The sequence below is a fragment of the Bidens hawaiensis genome, unplaced genomic scaffold (genome assembly GCF_021521415.1).
Source record: "Bidens hawaiensis isolate Kalapana, Puna unplaced genomic scaffold, B.hawaiensis_p1.1 tig00034685_1, whole genome shotgun sequence".
NCBI lineage: Eukaryota > Viridiplantae > Streptophyta > Magnoliopsida > Asterales > Asteraceae > Bidens > Bidens hawaiensis.
The window spans coordinates 201404-207403 of NW_027496017.1; the positions used below are offsets into that span (position 1 = coordinate 201404).

The following is a 6000-nucleotide window of genomic DNA, read 5'->3' on the forward strand; positions in this document are numbered from 1 at the left end:
TGCTTTTAATATTAGGGTATTCTTGAGCTTCAAAAATACTCAAAGTTCCCTAAAAGGAAGGCGAAGTCTTTTACGCGGTTTGGCTAGTCTCATTGTGGTGTTTATGGAAGGCGCGAAATGACATGGTATTTAATGGTGTGGCGATTACGGTGGATAGTGTAGTAAGTGAAATTAAAGGGCTTAGTTATCTTTGGGTAAAAAATAGGTCGGGAGTGTCTCAATTGTCTTGGGAGGATTGGTGTAGATTTAAAGTGTAGTGGAATTTTTCTTTTTGGTGTTTGCGTCGGTTGTGGTGTCGGGCTAGTTTCTTGCTAGTCCGGTTTATTTTAATAAAATTTGCTTTTGTTGGCCATTCAAAAAGAAAGAGTGTTTAAGTTGATGGTTTTTAAACCAGTGAAAATAAAATACGGAGGGGGGTTCATAGATTCGTCCGGACTCAGGACACAAGCTTAGTGTCAAAGGTTAGAGTAAAATATGTTACACGGTTCATTATTTAAATCGAATTTGAAAACACAAAATTTTGAAAATAATTTAATTTTAATTATGTTGTTCTAATCAAGGTGACTCAATCCAAGATATATATATATATATTTCATTAATAAATATACATTTGTTTATTCGAGTCAACCCCAAATAATTTTCATGCATTATGTTAAAGAGGTGCATGGGTTAATTTAAGTCGGTTTTAGGCTCAAACTGAAACAAAAACGTAATATCATGGGTCAAATGAAAGGTGTAACAAACCCTAAAAAAGGAAAAAAAAACGCCCGTTGGCTATAATTTTACATATGGAAAACAAGAAATGCTTTCGTTTTTAATGAATTGAAGATCGCAACCTCTGTGAATGCTGAAGACATTTATTTTAAAAGGGGAGATTTACTTTTGGAGAGGGTCTTGTTCTTGTTTTTTATGTTCTGTACAATCACATTATGCTTTAGAAGTGTGATATTCTAATCCTATGTATTTAAAGGGTTAAGGTTTCCATTCCTTTTGACTTTTGAGACAGGTTCTTGTCTCTTAATGTTGTCATAAACTCATAATTACTATATAAGAGAGAACGAAACAAAAGTGTGTAGAAAAGCAAAAGATGTCTCGTTTGACCATTGTCAACAATATTTGTATTCTTCTTTCATAATGTTTTAACAGTTCTGGTCATATTATTTTCCATTATCATTGAGTGGAACGAAAATCTAGTCTATTTCGTTTCAAGAAAAAATTGTATATTTTATGAGTTTCAGTTCCTTCAAATTAATCTAAATAATTTGACGAATTAGTAAATGCATTACTATCATGAGCAAAACCATCCGTATAAATGTCACGTTGTCGTCCCTACTTGCATGATAACGACAACTCACACTCTTAAGTACTACATCTAAATTTATACTTTTATGTCAACCACGTATTAAACGCTCACCATTTCGGGAGGAATACATCACCCCAGTATCTTATACCTAATTATCTTATTATTATGATCAAACACATTTTTTTTACTCAATACAATTCTAACGGTTAGTGCAACTGATTCAAGTCAATTATTGATGGTCAAAACATAATTTCATGCAACATCTCACTCTAGGTTAAACTTGATCAAAATTTATCAAACACACATAAATCCAAATTCTTGATTTAGCTATGTATTCAAATTGAACTTAATTAGTACGTTCTAGATATCATATATGTTGTTCTTAAGCTAAATGATAAAATATCATTACTTAGGTATAAATTCTACTCAAATTCTTGCAACTATGGTTGATGGTATGGACAACATATATGATATCTAGTTTGTAACACATTTGACACTCCCCTCGACAATTTGTATGTTCGAATAGGGATTTATGGTATAGAATTTGTGAAATGCTAAGAAACTATGATACAATCAAAATTGGATTATTGTTATCCTTTTTGGTACATGTAAAGCTTCCATTGTAACCTAAAACATCTAATACAAAGACTTAAAAGTGCTTACACATTTGACACTCCCCTCGACAATTTGTATGTTCGAATAGGGATTTATGGTATAGAATTTGTAAAATGCTAAGAAACTATGATACAATCAAAATTGGATTATTGTTATCCTTTTTGGTACATGTAAAGCTTCCATTGTAACCTAAAACATCTAATACAAAGACTTAAAAGTGCTTACACATTTGACACTCCCCTCGACAATTTGTATGTTCGAATAGGGATTTATGGTATAGAATTTGTAAAATGCTAAGAAACTATGATACAATCAAAATTGGATTATTGTTATCCTTTTTGGTACATGTAAAGCTTCCATTGTAACCTAAAACATCTAATACAAAGACTTAAAAGTGCTTACCATTAAACCCTTGTGTGCTTATTGTGTAAGTAGAAAAAATTAATGTATGAAATGAAAAGAAATGGTATTGCTAAAGAGAAAGAGACTAGTGTAATAAAGACAATGATGTCGTTTCAACACTATGCATATTGAAAGCTGAAAAAGGTAGACACGCTCAGCACGTGCCTTCATATAACTACATATAATTACACTTTTAAGCATATTATTATTTTCCACATAGAGACATTTATATGATCCAATAATACACCACATCACTCAATTACTTTAGTGTCCATATGGATAGATGGATTACTTTTATATAGTTCTAAGACTTTGTAATATCTACTATACTTTTTTTAAAGTCCAAATTCAATAAAGGAAATAAGAAGCAACCTATAAGGGTTTACTAGAAGGGTGTATGAAAACAAAACCCGTATATATATAATATATATATATATATATATGACAACCAAGATATGAATATTATTCTTACGTGCACATGTCTCAATTCCCAGTCATGTGTCTTGAAACAAGAACAAAGTTTCAAGTTGGTTCCAAAATCTTCACAATAATATCAACAATATATGCACCAAATAGACAAAAAGAAATTTATGTACAACAAACATATTATCATAATGACGATAACACCACATTTTCCAACTTTTTGACATAAAAAATAAATTAAATAACCACTGCCAAAAATATACTTGGTAGTTTCATCATTTATGATCACATTTTGCAACTAACTACACAAAATTAAATGCGTAATTACCTTTTTCAGTAGTGGGGTTTGAACCCGTGTCTTCATCGAAGAACCTAATACGCCAACCACTAGACCACCTTTCGTGGTTAAACGCGTAATTACCTATTTTACCCTTTCCATTCATTGCATTGCGACGTGGGTCGGGTCTTCTGAGTACCCGCACTAACCGGGCACGGAGTTTGAACCGGAGGGACCATACAATTATACTGCAAACACAACGAACTACTCAAAGGAATCGCTGACCGCGGTTTCATCGGCATCTCAGTCAAAAAATTATGCTGCAAGTACAACAGTTTTATGCTGCCCGACATTAACCGGTCAACCAAAACCCGAGGAACCGAACCCGTGAACCGGTTATTATTCAAGTAAAGATTCTGAACCGTCGCAAAAAGTGGCGAAATTTGACCGTACAACATATTATGGCTAAGATCAACGGTTGGGATCGTAACCGACCTTGCGGGCCGGACGGGCCCGGAAAACATATTCCGCTCGAGCTGGAGGTTGGTGATTGGAAAGTTAAAACACGCAACCCGGGATCGGGCCCGTGAACCGGTTCAAGCTTAGGTCAAGGTAGTTTAACGGTTGAGCCGGGTTAACAACCGGTCGGCCCGGCCCGAGAACCAGTTCCATGAGAGAGAAAGGTGTTGTAACGAAGGGGGTAGGAAATACGGGCCGATTGGGCCCGAAAGCTGGTTATGTTTTAAGTCTAATCGGGTTAGGCTTCGGGAAATGAAAGGGGGTATTGAACCCGAAAGCCGGTTATGACAAAGGATTACATTGGTCAACGCGGGTAACTTCCCGATTGACCGACCGGTAAGTTGGTTATAACTAAGATCAAGTGTCCTCAACTTTTTAAGCTCCGTTAAAGCCGGAATTTCGTGGAATATGAAATTCCGGCTAACGGCTAAAAACCGAAGGTTTTTCAACTCGGACATCGCGGACGGCAAAGCGCCCATGATCCGACCGGGAACAACTGTGAACTCAGCGAGTGCGGTTAATTTCCCGATGAGGGGTGCAGCCGGCCTGATAGACCAGGTGCACCGGCCCGTGGGTCGCCAAGGTTTAATGTGACAACGCGTTGGTTCTCGCAGTAAACCCCGACGAAGTTACACGGGTCGGAAGTGAAATCCCATGAATTAAAGTAATTCGACCCGGGCATGTCTTCTAGCGATTTACGTATCGCTTTTAATGCTGGACCAGTAAGTAATAGTAATAGTAATAGTAATAATACTCGGTATTCGGGTTTTCAACATATTGAGAAAATGAGGATTTAAGATGGAAGGATAAGGATATACAAGTTATAATAATATAATGTGGGATATTAATAAAGGAAATATGAAGATGCTTTACCCTGAAGGAAGTGATTATTCTGCTTTCTGGTGGGAGGGTGGAAATGAGGCCGTGAAAGCTTTAATGGCTGCAAATGTTGTAGAAAGAGAAAGTAGAGACATATTATTAATTTATAATTATTATTATTTTGGTGATGATGGTAATGGATTGGGGAGAAAACAAGGATATAATTTGAGGTTTTTGCTTGTTGGAGAAGGAGGAGATGCAATGACTGCTGCTGCTTCCGCTGCTACATTTGACATTTGTTTTGTTTGATGATTTTTTTAGTATTTTTTTTTGTGAAGTTTGGTGTTTTCGAGGTTGTGTTACCGATGTGGGAGTTAGGTTCGGAGGAACCAACGGTTGTCCGGGCCTACATGGGAGGTTCGGGATGACAGCTCAGGAAATTTAGCGGTGACCTGGACTAAATAGTACGTGACATAGGTGGGACCTACCGCTATAATTTATTACACGGCGGATAATTAAGTGAGTAATAAAAGTGAATTAAAAGCTTTTTATTGATTGAATTGGAAAACAAGGACTTAAAATAGTAACGAGTTTTAGAAAGTATGCCACCTTAAGTAGTAACGAGCAATATTTTAAGTGTTCTTAGGTTATGCATAGTGAGCGAGTTACAAAATAGAGCGTTATGACATGTAGCTCTTAATCAGCAAATGGTAGGTAATGACAGGGGAATGGGGAGTTCATCAGTTTTGTAATCCCCGTTGCCCATAAAACTCGCCCAATACGTATGACCTTAAAGATCTAATTGGGAAAAGGACTAAAAAAAGTAATGAATTTAAGAGATATGCCTTCTTAACTAATAATATTTCAATCTTACTTTGACGGGGACACAACATTACAAAAATCGATGTATACACCCGAGTACTCGTAATTTCCGATTCGATTGGATTGGAAGAGCACAGTAACTTCCGCAATCATGGCATGATGGATTACTTAATAATAAACTTCAAACATATTTTTACTTTTTTAGCTGGTCGCTAAAATGAAGGTATGCTCATGGTGGCAATCAACAACTTAGGTGGAAATCGATATTACCGTCCCATGACCTTAAGGATATTATGGTACTCGGTAGCTAAAGCGAGATGTGCATTCCTACTTGGAGAAGTTGTGACATGCTGGGAGGGCTCGGGAATAGATTGTGAAAGGAGTAGGACCAAGTCTAGACCACTGAGACCTAAGAAAATCTAACAACTGTAGAGGATGATTCGACTACCGAGATCATGGCTTATCAACTATCTTTGGATCCTAGTGCTTTATATGCGAATCACCAAAACCGTATTTTATAATCCTAACAAACTTAAGTTCTATGTGTTTGGGCCTTTTGAATTTTGAATTCAAACAAATATTGTATTAGGTAAGATGTCTCTTCTTTCATCAACATTCATTTACACTCCCACCGAAATTAAATTTTTGGTAATATTAACAAATTTATTTTTTATTCACAAGTTAACATGGAGACATGAATAAAGTTAGCCTAAAATGAAGAGGGTTGCAGTTGAAAGTTGGGACATAAATCTTTAAACAAGAGACTAACATTTCTGATTTAGTTTAAATGAGGTCGGGTCAATTTTAAGTTGAACACGAC

At 36.0% G+C, this 6000-nt stretch overlaps 1 pseudogene; it reads right to left on the bottom strand.

Moving 5' to 3' along the window:
- Positions 1 to 2905: 2905 nt before the first annotated feature.
- LOC143586509 (receptor-like kinase TMK2) lies at positions 2906 to 4315 on the bottom strand (annotated as a pseudogene).
- Between the last annotated feature and the right edge of the window lie 1685 nt (positions 4316 to 6000).